We start from the raw sequence: 17,637 nt of genomic DNA, 5'->3' as shown, positions 1-17,637 counted from the left end.
GGAAGGGGGGAGACATTGGGGAAATGTGGGCACCGGTGAGGGGGGGAAAAGACGGGACATAGGTGGAGAATGGAGAAGGGGAGGGGGAGGGGAAAGGGAGCTGCGCCATAAGAGGCGGGTCAGGTAAAGGGATGTTCCCGCGCCAGAAAGAATAAGGCGGGAAGACAGGCGCAAGGCGGATGGGAGTTCCCCACACGGGGGGGTCGAGGAGTGAGCAGGAGTAGCCGGGGTCAGTTGAGGTCAGCTGACTTACGGAAGTAATATGGGGGGAGCAATCATGCTAGAAAGAGATCTAGTGTGGGGGGGAGCGGGGACAACTGGGTTGCTGCTGCGGAAATCCAAAAGGAAATGGCTAAAGAGTGGGTGGGCGGGGATGGTGTGCGACGCTGGGGGAGCGAGCGGGAGCGCGGAGGCGGGATATGGGACTGGCCTAGAGAATGGCTAGTCGACACGGGAGGGGGGGCAGGTAGCCCCCTAGTGAGGCTGATCACATGGAACGTGAGAGGCCTGAACGGACCGATAAAAAGGGCCCGAGTGCTCGCGCATTTGAAAGGACTAAGGGCAGACGTGGTTATGCTCCAAGAGACGCACCTAAAGGTGGCGGACCAAGTTAGGTTAAGGAAAGGATGGGTGGGACAGGTGTTCCACTCAGGACTGGACGCAAAGAATAGAGGGGTGGCCATTTTGGTGAGAAACGGGTAGCATTTGAAGCAAAGAACATCGTAGCAGATATCGGGGGTAGATATGTAATGGTGAGTGGCAGGCTGGAGGGAATGGAGGTCGTGTTGGTTAATGTGTATGCCCCAAACTGGGACAATGCGGGATTTATGAGACGGATGCTGGGGCGTATACCGGACCTGGAGGTAGGAAACTTGATTTTAGGAGGGGACTTTAATACGGTGCTGGACCCGGGGCTAGATAGATCCGGCTCAAGGACCGGAAGAAGGCTGGTAACGGCCAAGGTACTTAAGGGGTTTATGGACCAAATGGGGGGGAGTGGATCCATGGCGATATCTTAGACCTAGGGCTAGGGAGTTTTCCTTCTTCTCCCATGTCCATAAAGTGTACTCCCGGATAGATTTTTTCGTTTTGGGAAGGTCGCTGATCTCTAGGGTGGAAGAAGCTGAGTACTCAACCATAGCGGTTTCGGATCATGCCCCACATTGGGTGGACCTGGAATTAGGAGAGGAAAGGGAGCAGAGAACACTCTGGCGATTAGATGTGGGACTGATGGCGGATGAGGGAGTGTGTGCAAGAATGCGGGGGTGTATTGAGAGATACCTGGAGGTCAATGAAGACGGCGAGGTCCGTGTGGGAGTGGTATGGGAAGCACTAAAAGCGGTGGTTAGAGGAGAGCTGATCTCCATTGGGGCCCACAAAAGGAAAACAGAGGCCAAGGAAAGGGAAAGATTACTGGGGGAGATTTTAAGGGTGGATAGGGAATTTGCAGAGACCCCGGAGGAGGAATTGTACAGGGAGAGGAGACGACTCCAGACGGAGTTTGACCTTCTGACCACCAGAAAGGCGGAGGTACTGTGGAGGAAGGCACAGGGGAGGAGGTATGAATATGGGGAAAAAGCTAGTCACCTGTTGGCTCATCAATTGCGAAAGAGGGCAGCAGCGAGGGAGATAGGAGGAATTAGAGACGAAAGGGGAGACACGGTGCGAAGGGCAGGAAAGATAAATGAGGTGTTCAAGACCTTCTATGAGGAACTGTATAGGTCTCAACCCCCAGAGGGAGAGGAGGGGATGCGGCAATTCCTGGACCAATTGAGGTTCCTGAAAGTGGAGGAGCAGGAGGGGGTAGGCCTGGGGGCACCGATTGGGGTGGACGAGGTTATTAAGGGACTGGGAAGCATGCAAGCAGGGAAGGCCCCGGGACCAGACGGGTTCCCGGTGGAATATTACAGAAAATATGTGGACTTGTTGGCCCCGTTGATGGTGAGGACGTTCAATGAGGCCAGGAAAGGGGGGACTCTACCCCCGACGATGTCGGATGCGACGATATCGTTAATTTTGAAGAGGGATAAAGATCCGTTGCAGTGCGGGTCCTATAGACCCATTTCATTATTGAACGTGGACGCCAAATTGTTGGCAAAGGTACTGGCATCGAGGATAGAGGACTGTGTCCCGGGGGTGGTGCACGAAGATCAGACAGGGTTCGTAAAAGGGAGACAACTGAATGTTAACGTGCGACGTCTATTAGGGGTGATAATGATGCCCCCAGTGGAGGGGGAGGCAGAGATAGTGGCGGCAATGGACGCAGAGAAGGCATTTGATAGGGTGGAGTGGGAGTATTTATGGGAAGTGTTAAGGAGGTTTGGGTTTGGGAACGGGTTTATTAGCTGGGTTAGACTTCTTTATGGGGCTCCAACGGCAAGCGTAGTTACAGGTCGACATAGATCGGAGTATTTCCGACTATATAGGGGAACATGACAGGGATGCCCGCTGTCTCCATTGTTGTTCGCGTTGGCAATTGAACCTCTGGCCATGGCGTTGAGAGACTCCAGGAAATGGAGAGGGGTGATTAGAGGGGGAGAAGAACACCGAGTCTCGTTATACGCAGATGACCTATTGTTATATGTGTCGGACCCAGCGGGGGGGATGATAGAGGTTATGCGAATTTTGAGGGGGTTCGGGGATTTCTCGGGGTATAGGCTAAACATGGGGAAGAGTGAATTATTTGTGATACATCCAGGGGACCAGAGTAGAGAGATAGAAGGCTTGCCTCGAAAGAAAGTGGAAAGAAACTTCCGATACCTGGGGATTCAGATCGCTAGGAGCTGGGGAACCTTGCACAGACTTAATCTGACACGGCTGGTAGAACAAATGGAGGAGGACTTCAAGAGGTGGGACATGCAGCCTCTATCGCTGGCGGGCAGGGTGCAAGCAATTAAGATGATGGTCCTCCCGAGGTTCTTATTTGTATTTCAATGTCTCCCTATACTAATCACCAAGACCTTTTTTACAAAAATAGACAGGAGCATCACGAGCTTCGTGTGGGCAGGGAAAGTTCCGAGAGTAAGGAGGGGGTTCCTTCAGCGTAGTAGGGACAGAGGAGGACTGGCACTACCGAACTTGGGCGATTACTATTGGGCCGCCAATGTGGCAATGATACGTAAATGGATGATGGAGGGTGAGGGAGCGGCGTGGAAAAGACTGGAGAGAAAGTCCTGTAAAGGGACGAGTTTAGAGGCGCTGGTGACGGCGCTGCTACCGTTCTCACCTAAAAAGTTTACCACGAACCCGGTGGTGGCGGCAACATTGAATATCTGGGGACAGTGGAGGCGACAGAGAGGGGTGCGGGGAGCCCTGATGGGGTCCCCAATCAGGAACAACCATAGGTTCGCCCCAGGAAGAATGGATGGAGGATTTCAGAGCTGGTACCAGTTGGGAATTAGGAGGGTGGGAGATTTATTTATAGATGGGACTTTTGGGAGCATTGGAGGAAAAGTATAAGTTGCCCCGGGGAAATTTCTTGAGATATATGCAGGTGAGGGCGTTTACTAGACAACTGGGGCGTCATTCTCCGACCCCCCAGAGGGTCGGAGAATGGCCGTTGGCCGCCGTGAATCCCGCCCCCGCCGAAGTCTCCGAAGGGAGAAAAGTCGGCGGGGCGTTAATGTCGCCGCTGCCGCGGAGAATGTCACGGGTCTGCGCAAGGCAGCCGATTTTCGGCCTGCCGATATTCTCCCTTCCGGATGGGCCAAAGTCCCGTCGACGTGATGACCGTTCACGTCGACGTAAATTAAACCTCCTTTTCAACGGCGTGACCCGGTGCTCCAGGCTCACGCCGACCAGCGTGGAAGTGAGTGACGGCCTGGGGGGTTGGCTCTGGGCAGGCAATGGCGTGGCCGCAGTCTGAATGCGTGAGGAGAGGTGTGTCTCGGGTTGTGTGTGTGTGTGTGCGGCGGGGGGAGGGGGGGGGTGTGGTTAGAGTAGGCTGGGCTCCGGGGGAGTGCCGGGAGGGGGTCCGTGCCGGGGAGGTGGATGGGGGGGTCCGTGCCGGGATGGAGGTTGGAGGGGGTCCATGCCGGGGTGGAGGTTGGGGGGGGGGGTCCGTGCCGGGGTGGAGGTTGGGGGGGGGGGGGGGTCCGTGCCGGGGTGGAGGTTGGGGGGGGTCCGTGCCGGGGTGGAGGTTGGGGGGGGGGGTCCGTGCCCGGGTGGAGGTTGGGGGGGGGGTCCGTGCTGGGGTGGAGGTTGGGGGGGGGGGTCCGTGCCGGGGTGGAGGTTGGGGGGGATCCGTGCCGAGGAGGGGGATGGGAGGGCAAGTGAGTTGGTCCACCTGGCCAGGTGCCAGCCTCCAACAGTTGGACCCATGCGGTCCATGCCACCTGGCTGGGGGGAGGAGGGGATATGGGCAATGATGACATGTCGTCGTTCCCCTCCCCCCCTCCAGGCCGTCATGTTTTCAGATCATCCAGCGATGTTGGCCGCCGTGGTGGCAGCCGCTCATGTCTATGTTGTCCTGGATGAGGAGGAGGAGGAGGAGGAGCGTGCCAGAGAGGCGGCGCAGGCTGCCGCAGAGGGGCAGGCGGCAGCCGCCCAGGCTGCAGGGACACCTGACCGACAGGACGAGGAGGGGGAGGAGGACGTCGCGGCCCCACGGCAACGGAGGCACCCGAGGGCGCCCCGTGTGTACCGGCCCCGGCTGTCATACCAGGACCTCACGGACCGGGAATGCAGGAGGAGACTCCGGATGAGCCGGGAAACCGTGGCACACATCTGCCACCTGCTGGTACACCTGTCACCGCGTGGCACTGGCGGGGGACACCCTCTCCCCGTGTCCGTCAAGGTTACGGTGGCCCTGAACTTTTATGCAACGGGGTCATTCCAGGCACCGAGTGGGGACCTGTCCGGCATATCGCAGACATCGGTGCACCGGTGCATCCGGGCAGTGACAATGCCCTATATGCCATGGCGCACCGCTACATCCGCTTCCCCGTGGACCGGGCCAGCCAAGATGCCCGGGCCGTGGGCTTCTCTGCCGTGGCCGGATTCCCCATGGTCCAGGGCGCGATCGATGGGATGCACGTCGCCGTGCGGCCACCTGCAGATAACAGGGCCGTGTTCACTAATAGGAAAGGGACCTATTCGATGAACATACAGGTGGTCTGCGACCACCGCATGATGATCCTGCACGTCTGCGCCCGTCACCCAGGCAGTGTACACGACTCATTCGTGTTGTCGCGGTCATCCATCCCCGGCATGTACGAGGGACGCCATACCCGGCTGAGGGGCTGGTTGCTGGGCGACAGGGGCTACCCATTGCGATCGTGGCTGATGACGCCTATACGGAGGCCACGCAATGAGGCGGAGAACCGCTACAATGATGCCCATGTAGCGACAAGGGGAGTGATCGAGAGGTGCTTTGGCGTGCTGAAGATGCGTTTCAGGTGCCTGGACCTCTCTGGGGGCGCCCTCCAGTATCGGTCAGATAGGGTCGGCCGCATCATTGTGGTGTGCTGCGTCCTGCACAACATAGCCCAGCAGAGGGGCGATGTGCCGCAGGCAGAGGAGGGCGGAGTGGAGGAGCAGCAGGAAGAGGCCCAGTCCTCCCCAGATGAGGGGGATGGGAGCAATGGTCAGGGCAGACTGGGTAGACACAGGCGGGTGGCTGTCCACCGTTACCGGCTGGCCCAGCGGGCACGGGACAGACTGATAGACGCCCGCTTCACTGACTAGATGGGCGTGGGAATCAGGTAGTATGGCCACAGACCGCACACCATGGCAACAGCCGACCACCCACACCCCCCACCCAGCACCCTCACCCCCCTCCCCAACCCCACCCACCCCACCCGCATGCACACCACCACCCCCCCCATTGCCGATCCACCTGCGGCACAACGGGCCGGGCTCACACAGTTGCGGGTGGACGCGTGTCTATCGCAGGCCATGGAGGATGATGACAACCCGCCCTGCGGTGAGCTCCTGGCTCTACATCGTTGGACTATGTCTGACCCATGGCCACAGTACCACCATCCACCCGGACCATCCCTGCATGCGGCTGTGACACTGCAGCGCACGGTCCCGTCCTCTGCCCGGGGGATGTTGATGGCGGCCCAGGGGGAAGGGGGCAGACTCACCTGGGGCTGAGGTAAGACCACCCCTCACACACACACTTGCGCTCAACGTACATGACACCCCCGCACACTTTGGACAGAGCACAAAGGCAGCTTCGGTAGGTGTAACATTGACTTTAATAACCAAAGGAGTTCATGCACGTGCCCTAGCCCCTAAAACTCATCTGTGCCCTGCACCCGTGCCAACTTACTCAGTGTCTAATTGTTTGGCCTTACGGGCCCTTTGACTACGTCTACGTGGTTCCCCAGACGGTACAGCAGAACTGGAGGTGGACTCCTGTGATTCCTGCCCTCTGACACTGGATCCCTTTGGCGGCCGTTTCCTGGGGCGTCCTGGCCTAGATGGGCCAGGCTGCGGCCTGGGCGACTGGGATGGCGAGCTGCCAGCCTGTCCTGCCCGTTGCCCACCCGATGCACCTGGGACGGAAGGGGGGGAGTCCGAGGTGTCGCGGTGTACCGGGACCTCCCCTACAGAGGGAGCCGGGACGGACCACACCACCTCCTCCTCCCTCGGGGTGCCCGATGGCCCCCAGGCCTCTACATGGGTGGGGGATGCGAACGGACTGGCAATCCGAAGCCCCCCGACATCTGGCGCTGCCAGTCCTGGAGGCCCGTGCTGGTATCGACAGGGGTCTGCAGGTTTGCAGCCATGGAGCCCAGGGGGTTGTCAAACCCTGTCTGTGACAGTGCGACGCCGGCTCGCACATGGCCACTGGCGCCGATGCCCTCAGCGATGGCCTGCAGAGACTGGGCCATGGCCTGCTGAGACTGGGCCATGGCCTGCAGAGACTGGGCTATGACGTTGAGCGCCTCTGCCATCTGGCGCTGGCACTGGCTCATGGCCTCCTGTGAGAGGGCAGCCATTTCCTGGGCCACAGACGCCGCCTGCACGGAAGGCCCCAGGCCTCGCAAACCGTTCCCCATGTCTGACACCGTCGCACCCATTGCCTCCACCGCGGACGCCACCCGTGCGGTGTCGGCCTGGTTGGCACGCATGACCGGCACCACTCCCAGCTCCTGGACGCGGGTGGACTCCTCCACCTGCGACCGCAGCCGCCGCAAGCCGCCCGTCTCCCTCTTCGCCCGTCTCCGGGTCGGTGGCTGCATCGGATCTATGTGTGGGTGTGGTAACTGCAGGAACCCGGGATCCATCTGGGCGGCAGATGTTCGCTTGGGCTGGGCTGCCCTCCGACCGCCCGGTCCCTCTGCTGCTCCTACCTCCACCTGCTGTACCGGGACGGCTGTGTTGTGCGCACCAGTGAGTGTACCAGATGCCTCATCACTAAAGTGCCCAACCGTGGTGAGTGTTTCTGCGATGGTGGAGGGTGTTGGTGACAGCAGTTGCGTTGTGTCGTGCTCTTCGTCCCACTCTGAGTCCATGGCACTTTGGGGTGGGGGTTCGTCTCCCCCCATCCACTCTGAGTCACTTTCGTCTTCCTGGGTAGTGCTGTCCCGGGTAGTGCTGTCCCGGGTAGGGGTGTCCTGGGTAGTGGTGTCCTGGGTAGTGGTGTCCTGGCTCGGATGTGACGGGGGCCTGTGGCTGCCCCCCTCGTCGCTGGGTGGTCGCTCCCGCACGTGACGGGGGTGTCGTCTCCCTGTTGCTCCAGGTCTCTCCGTCTCCCGTGGTGTGCGAGGGGCATCCTGCGGGCGTCGCATGCTGGAGGGTCCGGGTCTCTCCGTCTCCCATGGTCTCCGAGGGGCATCCTGCGGGCGTCGCATGCTGGAGGGTGCGGGTCTCTCCGTCTCCTGTGGTCTCCGAGGGGCATCCTGCGGGCGGTCTGCATCTGCGGGGATGGGTGCCTGGACGTTTGGTCCTGCGATACACAATGAAGCATGCATGGTTAGACATCAGGCAGTGATCAGGTGATACGGGGGAGGGGGATATAGGGGAGGGGGGATATGGGGACGGGCTGTCGGTGGCTCACTTGCTAGTACGCCCCCGACCTCTGCATCAGCAACCTCCCGGTCCTCAGGTCCGCCAGCCAGTTCCAGGGCCCTTTCCTGGTGTTCGGTCAGTGGCCTCTCATCAGCGGGCCCTCCTCCAGTCCTCACATGCTCCCTATTGTTGTGTGCGCGCTTCTCCTGTGGGGGGGGGGGGGGGGGGGGGGGCAGGGGTAAAAGGCAACAGTGTTAGGCAGGTATATGAATGCACGCCATCGGTTGCGCGTGCATTGCAGAGGTTAAGGTTAGGGCTGGATTCACTTGGGGATATGGGGGAGGGGGGATATGGGGGAGGGGGGGATATGGGGGAGGGGGGGATATGGGGAGGCTCATCCTGCCTGCTCTGACGAGGTCGTTCACCTTCTTGTGGCACTGGGTGCCTGTCCGTGGTGTCAGGGCCAAAGCGGTGACGGCCTCTGCCACTTCCCTCCACAGACGCCGGCTGTGGCGTGGGGCAACTCTGTGGCCGTGCCCAGGATACAGGGTGTCCCTCCTCTGCTCCACCGCGTCCAGGAGCGCCTCCACATCGCGTGACTCGAACCTCGGGGCTGAGCGACGGCCAGCCATCCAGTCGGGTGTTGCGGTCGGGTGTTCCGGTCGGGTGGGGGGGAGCAGCGCGGCCTTATGAGCCGTCACGCCGTGCAGCGCGTATGACGCTGCACGGCGTGAACCACTGCGCAAGCGCGGATCCCGTTACGTCGCTGCTAGCCCATTTCGGGCCGGAGACTATCGACCCATTTTTCCGACGTGACGCAAGTCGGATTTGCGCCGTTTTTTGCGCCGATCAGCGGACTTTCCGCCGATAACGGAGAATTTCGCCCCTGATATTATAACAGAAGGAAGGTTGCTGATGAAGCAGCTGAAGATGGTTAAGCTGAGGATGCTACCCTGAGGAACGTTAAATTGCATTTAAATACTGCATTTAATTAAATATTTGTTTTCTGCCAAATTTAAATCTTCTGAAATAAATGGCGTCATTCTCCGACCCCCCCAGCGGGTCGGAGAATGGCCGTTGGCCGCCATGAATCCCGCCCCCGCCGGTTGCCGAAGTCTCCGGCACCGGATATTCAGCGGGGGCGGGAATCTCACCATGCCGGTTGGCGGGCCCCCCCGCACGATTCTCCGGCCCGGATGGGCCCAAGTCCCGCCGATAAATTGCCTGTCCCGCCGGCGTGGATTAAACCACCTTTTGAACGGCGGGACAAGGTGGCGTGGGCGGGCTCCGGGGTCCTGGGGGGGCGTGGAGCGATCTGGCCCCAGGGGGTGCCTCCACAGTGGCCTGGCCCGCGATCCGGGCCCACCGCCGTGGGCGGGCCTGTGCCATGGGGGCACTCTTTCCCTTCCGCCTCCGCCACGGTCTGCACCATGGCGGAGGTGGAAGAGACTCCCTCCACTGCGCATGCGCGGGGAACTGTCAGCGGCCACTGACGCTCCCGCGCATGCGCCGCCCCGAGATGTCATTTCCGCGCCAGCAGGCGGGGCAACAAAGGCTGTTTCCGCCAGCTGGCGGGGCGGAAATTCCTCCGGCGTCGGCCTAGCCCCTCAATGTTGGGGCTCGGCCCCCAAAGATGCGGAGCATTCCGCACCTTTGGGGCGGCGCGATGCCCGTCTGATTGGCACCGTTTTGGGCGCTAGTCGGCGGACATCACGCCGTTTCGGGAGAATTTCGCCCAAAATGTCTAATTTTTAAATTATTGTTGCAAACATGGAGCAAATTTCTAAATATGGTTAAAGTAATGTTGGACAGAATAACAATATGGAATGTTAAGTGCAAAATAACCTAGATGGTCTCAACTGTAGTGCATCAATGTGCCAACGTCGGAGGATGCAGATTTATGTTACAATTCCCCACTCAAAGAAATCTATATAACATTGTTAAACTCTATTGGGAGTAGCCTTCAAATCCAATAATAAGTTTTAACTTTTTGAAAGATGTCATTATAAAAAGAGAACAAAGCAAATATTTTGCATAATCACTGATATACTTGAAGAAAACAACTTTCACACTCAGTAAATGTATATTCAACTAAAACAGAGAAGATAGTCCTAATACAGACACAAGAGATTATGGGCTGGATTCTCCATTTGAGAAACTAAGTGCTGATGCCGGACTGAATTGCAAGTGTTCTACGTTCACGAAAATGGTGCCAGTCCCGGAGCAATTCTGGTCCCGTTAATGGGCTAGCACCAGCACCACATGGAACCCGTGCGATTCCAATGCATGCCGACCTCAGCCCGACAAAGACAATGGCACTGGTTGCGCTGGGGCACGGCCATCCTATTGATGGGACGGCTGTAGCCAGAAGGTTCCTGCGGGGGGGGGGGGGGGGGGGGGCTGGTGGTGGTGTCCTGGGGGGCACCCATATGACTCTTGGCGCTAAGTTCACAATGGGCAGTCAGCGGTGTGCGCAGCCGAATGGCTGCCTTGCAGGCTGTGGCAATGGTGGTCCGTGCCCGGCCACCCTGACCCCACGGCCCACCTACTGGCCGCCCCCACTATTCACCCGAGCTCTGGCAAATACCCCCAGCCAGCAGAACAAGTGGCAGCACACTATAGCGATGTTGGGAGCTCTTCGTACCCCCTCTCCCTCTGCAGCCACAGCGCCCATTTCCCCATTGTAAATACCACAAGTGAACCTTGCTGTCGGTAATTCCTCCTGGCGGGGCAGAGCATCGTGGGAGGCCCAGAAAATGCCGAGTCGGGCCCATCAATGATATTCCAACGGTGTTTACCATACAATTCGCATTCCCACGCCGGTGTATGGCATAGAACACATTGACACTGCTGTCGAGAGACTGGAGCATGGCATTTCATTCAGTGTCCGGTGCCAACCTCAAATTTTGGCTGACGCCGAATTCGCTGCCCGATCGTACTTTAGAATTCCAGAGACGCTGGATGGAGAATCTCGCCCTACATTTTCATGCATCTCTAAACAACAGACTAACAATATTCTGAGAGTCTTGGTAACAACTAGATGTTTTCAAAACAATTACAGTTAAGGAGATCCTTAATACCTGGAAAAGATCATTTGTTTTGTAACAAACACTGCCAAATTCATCCTATGACTGCTGAAGTATTGGAGGTTTTGCTGAAGCAAGCAATAAGCTTGGCCGTTATCAATTTGGATCTCGTTCTGCTTATTGCTGGTAAATCGGTAAGATAGATTACACAACTAATGCCTAATGAAACACTGAATAGAACAATGGGCACGATTCAGCAGACCAAAGTTAAAGTCCAGTTTTTGGGCTCGTTTGCAGGGAGTTTTGCAACTGCCACTTTGGCAAGATCACATATTCAAAGGCACTTAGTGCCAAAAATGAGCTCCCACAAGATTCTCAACGTTACTGGCCCCCTCGTCATCTGATTCAGCTGACTTGAGCCTCAGCTGCTCACCGCTAACAAGGGGGAGTTGCTTTTGAACCCTCCCTCACCACTCACTCCCAGTCAACACACAAGCATGGCAGTGTACAGACCTGCTCCTCACTTTGAAGATTACCAACGTGACAGGGCTTCTCGATGCTGTGGATGAGGGACAGGGAACCCTTTTTCCCCCGAAGGGGCCGAAGGACCAGCAACAGAATGAGCAATGCCACGTGGGAGTCAGTGACAGCGGCTGTCAGTGCAGGCAGCATACAAGGAGGACTGCCGGCCAATGTTGGAAGAAGACCAATGGCCTCCCACGAGCTGCAAGGCTAAGTTATCATCTGTCTACTGGCATGAGTTCCACCTGCTACCCCTCAAATTCCCAAACCGCCCATCTCCTCAATCTAACGCCAACCCTCCCACATCCGATCTTCAAGCTTGTTCCTCAGAACCCCGGTACCCACCAGCACAACCCCTTCATGTCCAGGTGCGGTGCCCACATGCCACCTGCTATAGACCCCATGGCTCATCAAGTGTGCAGCCCCCTCTTTGTCCCCACAGGAAAAGATAGTCCATAATGAACAGGAAAGGGCCAAGACGGGGCGGAATCCCAGAGATTCAAATCCTGGAAATTACGGGTTTGACCGAGGAGAAAGCAGTCGCCGACCGCGAGTTTGGACTGTGACAGAGAGGTGAGGATCCACTGCCACTTCATCCAGAAGAACTGTCTCAAGTGAGTTGTTCATGTCAGACAAAATGATCCTTCCCTCTCACTGACCACATGTCCATTGTTTTGCAGGATCACCATCCGATGAGGCCAGGCCATCTGGAGTCGTATTACTCGCTACCCAAGAGAATACCTCGAGGAAGAGCTCTCAAGTGACCATCTGTGAGGTGTCACATTTATCGTCCACACCATCAACAAGCGCAGAGACACACACCTTGGTGGGCCACATTAGTGGACAGGCTATTGGGGCACAATCTGGTGAGCAGCATAAAGATGCTAATGCACACCTGGTGGAGGCAGGAACATCCAAGGAAGTCAGCAGTTGTAGATCTGCTGGATCCCAGGACGCAGCTGGGTCCTAGCCAGGTACCGAACCTCTGGACAAGGTGCTCCCAGAGCTGATGCAGATGATGGGATATAGCCATGAGATTCAGGAGGGGGTGTCAGCAACATTCCAGCGATTGCAAGGCCAATTGGTGGAGATCCAAAGGCTTCAGGCGCAGGAGATGGTGCCGACAATGCGTGGCACCGAGGGCCGCAGTGGAAAACCTGCAGCATGATGTCCGCGTCTTGAGTGCTGGTGGCCAAGGCATGGCTCTGTCTCTGACGATTTTGACTGAGGGCCTCTGCATCATGTCCCAGTCGATGAGGGGTATAATCCCAGATGCAGGTTGGCAAGGGGCTGTTTAGCACAGGGCTAAATCGCTGGCTTTGAAAGCAGACCAAGGCAGGCCAGCAGCACGGTTCAATTCCCGTAACAGCCTCCCCGAACAGGCGCCGGAATGTGGCGACTAGGGGCTTTTCACAGTAACTTCATTTGAAGCCTACTTGTGACAATAAGCGATTTTCATTTTCATTTCATTTCATTGCTGAGGCACTACAGAGCATGGGTCCAGTCACTGAGGACCATTGCTGAGGGCGTCGACACCATGGTGCAGACAATGGGGAGCCTTCAGGACTGAAAGCGTCAGTTGACTCAGAGGCCTCTAGAGCTCAAACCAGCTGTCGCTTCATCCCATGGCGTCCCCAGGGCCCTGCGGGCGCAGTCGGGGAGGAGGGCGCGCCGGAGGTCAACCCGAGGCCTGCCCCCAAGGGGATTACGGAAATTTCCTGTTCTCCTGACACCGGTGCATCTCAAGGGCAGCAGGCAGAACAGAGTGCGCCCAATGCCAATGACACCGATAAGTCGGCTGATGACTCTTAGCTCCAGGCTCTCCAAGGGACTTCTATGAAAGACATCAAAAGATATAGGGCATGGAAAGCAACAGGCTACCTCCACCTATGATGTGCATCCTGGGACACACCTAGATGCAACACTAGACCACAAGAGATCTAAAATAGTGAGGAGCAGGGGGTGGACACTGGTGGAGTCACTATCTGAGCTAGGGGGGAATGGAAATCTGTCACAGTAAAATGGTCACTATTAAAACATGTCACACCTCATACATGTGACACAGCTGTCAAGTTAATCTTCACAGCAGGTCTGCCCACACCCCACAATCGTCCCTCCTCCTCCTCAAGCAGTGCCCTTGAGCTTTATGCCGGAAATTGGAAATGGCTACTCGCCTCCTCACTTCCCCTCTGTATCCGTTGCGTTTTTGAAAAGAAATACTAAACGACGCCCGTGTGACTTCCCGCTGGGGAGTCGGTTAATTCCTGGGAGGCTGCTGCATTTGAATTCAATCTCGTTAATAAGATTGAAATGCATACAAATTAGGGATACCCTCGCCATTTTGGGCGAGAACCAGAACTTGCCATAGGGAGCGGGCAGTTTGACTTGCAAAATGGTTCACGCCTGGTGAGAATCTAGATTTTGCCTTCGCCCGCTATTCATCCGACGTGCCCCGATCTGCACTGGGCGCAATCCAATCGCTGAATTGCCTCCAACATTTGAGCCCTTGTGCTAAGATAGCTTCACAGCCAGGTCTTGGGGGTTCCATATTGGATAGATTAAAAGGGATGTTCATACTTACTAACCTGGGGCGGGATTCTCCGACCCCCGGCCGGGTCGGAGAATCGCCGGGGGCTGGCGTGAATCCTGCCCCCGCCGTTTGCCAAATTCTCTGGCACATGATATTCGGCTGCGGCGGGAATCGTGCTGCGCCGGTCGGCGTGCCCCCCCCGGCGATTCTCCGGCCCACGATGGGCCGAAGTCCCGCTGCTGGAATGCCTGTCCCGCCGGCGAGAATCAAACCACCTCTCTTACCGATGGACTAGGCGGCGCAGGTGGGCTCCAGGGTCCTGGGGGGGGGGGGGGGCGATCTGTCCCCGGGGGGTGCCCCCACGGTGGCCTGGCCCGCGATCGGGGTCCACCGATCCGCGGGCGGGCCTGTGCCATGGGGGCACTCTTTTCCCTCCGCCTCGGCCACAGCCTTTACCTCAGCCGACGTGCAAGACACCCCCCTGCGCATGGGCGGGGATGACGTCAGCAGCCGCTGATGCTCCCGCGCATGCGCGGACTTCCGCCAGCTGGCGAAGTCCTTTCGGCCCCAGCTGGCGTGGCGCCAAAGGCCTTTCCCGCTGGCCGGCGGCGCGCCAACCACTCCGGCGCGGGCCTAGCCCCTCAAGGTGAGGGCTTGGCCCCTAAAGGTGCGGAGAATTCCGTACCCTTGGGGCGGCCCGACGCCGGAGTGGTTCCCGCCACTCCATCCCGCCTGGACCCCCCGCCCCGCCGGGTAGGGGAGAATCCCGGCCAAGGATTGATATTAAACTTTAAAAAAAACACAAATATTTAGAAGGCCACGGAGACCAGCAGTTCCTCATTTCGGTATTCACTAACCTGGTTTTGAGGCAGATTATCAAATAATAAAAGAAAGGAGTTAATTTTGTCGAATCATTATCAACCTGGAATTATAATTCAGTGTTGCGTTTCAGCATGACTCCAATTCCTTTGGGAGGAGGCTCCCTGATTTGTACAATATTTGGTTCCAAAACACAGGTTGCACTTTGGGCTTCTGTTAGAGTTCATAGTGTGTATCGGGTGTGCGGTAGACCTCAGCCTTCCACGCTCAATAATACAGCAAGTTAGTGAGTCAATACGCTCAATAATACAGCAAGTCATATTATTGGACCGTATATTTTGTGGTTCAAACTTAGGTTCAGAGCATTGACAAATCACTTTCTCCTCACTTCCACTTTGTAAATTTACAGTGGTATTTCTACGATTCTAAGGTGCTAGCATGAAACTAGGGGTCAAAGAATCAGGCACAATGTTGTTGTTCTATATGAGACCTGTGCACTTTTCAAGGGTAGTTTCCACACGGGCAAAATTCTCCGGAAATGGCGCGGTGTCCGCCGACTGGCGCCCAAAACGGCGCAAATCAGACGGGCATCGCGCCGCCCCAAAGGTGCGGAATGCTCCGCATCTTTGGGGGCCGAGCCCCAACCTTGAGGGGCTAGGTCGGCGCCGGACGAATTTCCGCCCCGCCAGCTGGCGGAAAAGGCCTTTGGTGGCCCGCCAGCTGGCGCGGAAATGACATCTCCGGGCGGCGCATGCGCGGGAGCATCAGCGGCCGCTGACGGCATTCCCACGCATGCGCATTGGAAGGAGTCTCTTCCGCCTCCGCCATGGTGGAGACCGTGGCGAAGGCGGAAGGGAAAGAGTGCCCCCGCGGCAAAGGCCCGCCCGCGGATCGGTGGGCCCTGATCGCGGGCCAGGCCATCGTGGGGGCACCCCCCGGGGCCAGATCGCCCCCCCCACCCCCCCTCCCAGGACCCCGGAGCCCGCCCGCGCCGCCTTGTCCCGCCGGTAAGGTAGGTGGTTTAATTTACGCCGGCGGGACAGGCATTTTAGCAGCGGGACTTCGGCCCATTCGGGCCGGAGAATCCTGCAGGGGGGCCCGCCAACCGGCGCGCCGTGATTCCTGCCCCCGCCGAATAGCCGGTGCCGGAAACTTTGTCAACCGGCGGGGGCGGGTTCACGCCAGCCCCCGGCGATTCTCCGACCCGGCGGGGGGTCGGAGAATCTCGCCCCAGGAGTTTAGAGTTTCTTTAGCACAGTCAGGTCTTGGACTTGTATGTGGGGGTTGGTATGCCGAATCAGTTGAACTGGATTGTCTCGCAAAAGGGAAAAATGGTTTCTTTTGGTGAAGTCCAGACCAGGAAACAACCTGAACCACAAAGAAGTGATGGTTTTTAAAAAGCTACTTACCAAAAGGATGTGACCAGAGTCTGAACAACTCCTCCACCATGGAAGGGGATGGACGTCAGAAAATCAACTTGCTGCCCCATGTGAGTTAGATGCAGTCCTAATGACCCACCAGCCCCAGCAGAATTGGTTTGGGAGCTAATGGGTGGGTGCGATCCTGGTATAACTGTGGGTGTTTCATTTTGAGAGATTTTGAGGAACAAATGTATAAGAAAGATATAAAAAGAGAAACTGCAAACATTGGAAATCTTAATTAAAAACACTAAAGGCTGGAAATTCAGAGAACATCTGTCAGAATCTGGGAGAAAACACAGTTGAAGTTTATGACAAAAAGTATCGAGCCAAAACATGAACCTTTATTTCTGAGAGACACATCTGCTATACATTTCTAGCATGTTCTGTTTTTGTTCAAATGCTTAATAGAATTATGTATTTTATACAAAATTGATCCGATTTTTCTACTTTATTGGTGTCCATGGTACTTTGGGAATGAAACTGATTAACAAAAGGGTTAAGGGACATTTTTATACAGACTTACTGTTTTGTGTTTTTGTCTTACATTTGCATTAGGAATTCCACACAATGGGACTTAAAGGTAGAGTATTTAGCACCCTGGCACTTTACACTTGGGTTAGATGTTTAAAATTGGTATATGTGGCACACCTGCATCTGTATTTTCCTATTTTTAAATATAAGACGGCAAGCTTTAAACCAAGGCAACCTATCGGGATTTTACTAACAAACCAACCATAAAATAACTATGCATGTATATCAGGGATGGATTGCTCAGAGCTATTAACATGTTTGTAGCTGCACTATTTTAAGCTGCACCAAGTACCAACTGGAATAATTTCAAATTACTCAATTTACGTGGAAGCACACAGCAGAGATATTGGTAGGGTTTATGTCAGTAAACCACATTAGTGTTAAAATGTCATTGGGTCTTTACAACATGTGCACACATATTAATGCCTCAGGACTGAGAAATTGGGATTAGCAAAGGTTGCATACACACCTTTATTCAAAAATCTGTGATCATGCAACAAAGCAGATAAACGTGTTAGGGCTTTTTCACACATTCAATTTGTGCATTCTTACAAAACATCACATTGAGACATGAGACAGTGGAAATATTATATGCATGTCAAGGCACTTTTACTGCCATTGATTCACTTCTCACCTTAATTGATGGTTTACTGGTATAACAGTGATGTGGAGATGCCGGCGTTGGATTGAGGCGGGCACAGTAAGAAGTCTTACAACATCAGGTTAAAGTCCAGCAGGTGATGAAGGAGTTGTGCTCCTTCGAAACAAACCTGTTGGACTTTAACCTGGTGTGGTAAGACTTCTTACTGGTATAACAATGGCATAGAAT

General features: G+C 56.1%; 1 long non-coding RNA gene across 1 annotated transcript in view; it reads left to right on the top strand.

Moving 5' to 3' along the window:
- LOC140386979 (uncharacterized) overlaps window positions 1-17,637 on the top strand; it is a 126,167-nt gene that overhangs the window by 106,317 nt on the left and 2,213 nt on the right. The gene's annotated exons all lie outside the window — the stretch shown is intronic.

Source organism: Scyliorhinus torazame, chromosome 12, assembly GCF_047496885.1.
Source record: "Scyliorhinus torazame isolate Kashiwa2021f chromosome 12, sScyTor2.1, whole genome shotgun sequence".
In the NCBI taxonomy this organism is placed as follows: Eukaryota; Metazoa; Chordata; class Chondrichthyes; order Carcharhiniformes; family Scyliorhinidae; genus Scyliorhinus; species Scyliorhinus torazame.
Note: the sequence above shows the minus strand (reverse complement) of the source record. Positions and strands in the feature narration are given on the sequence as shown.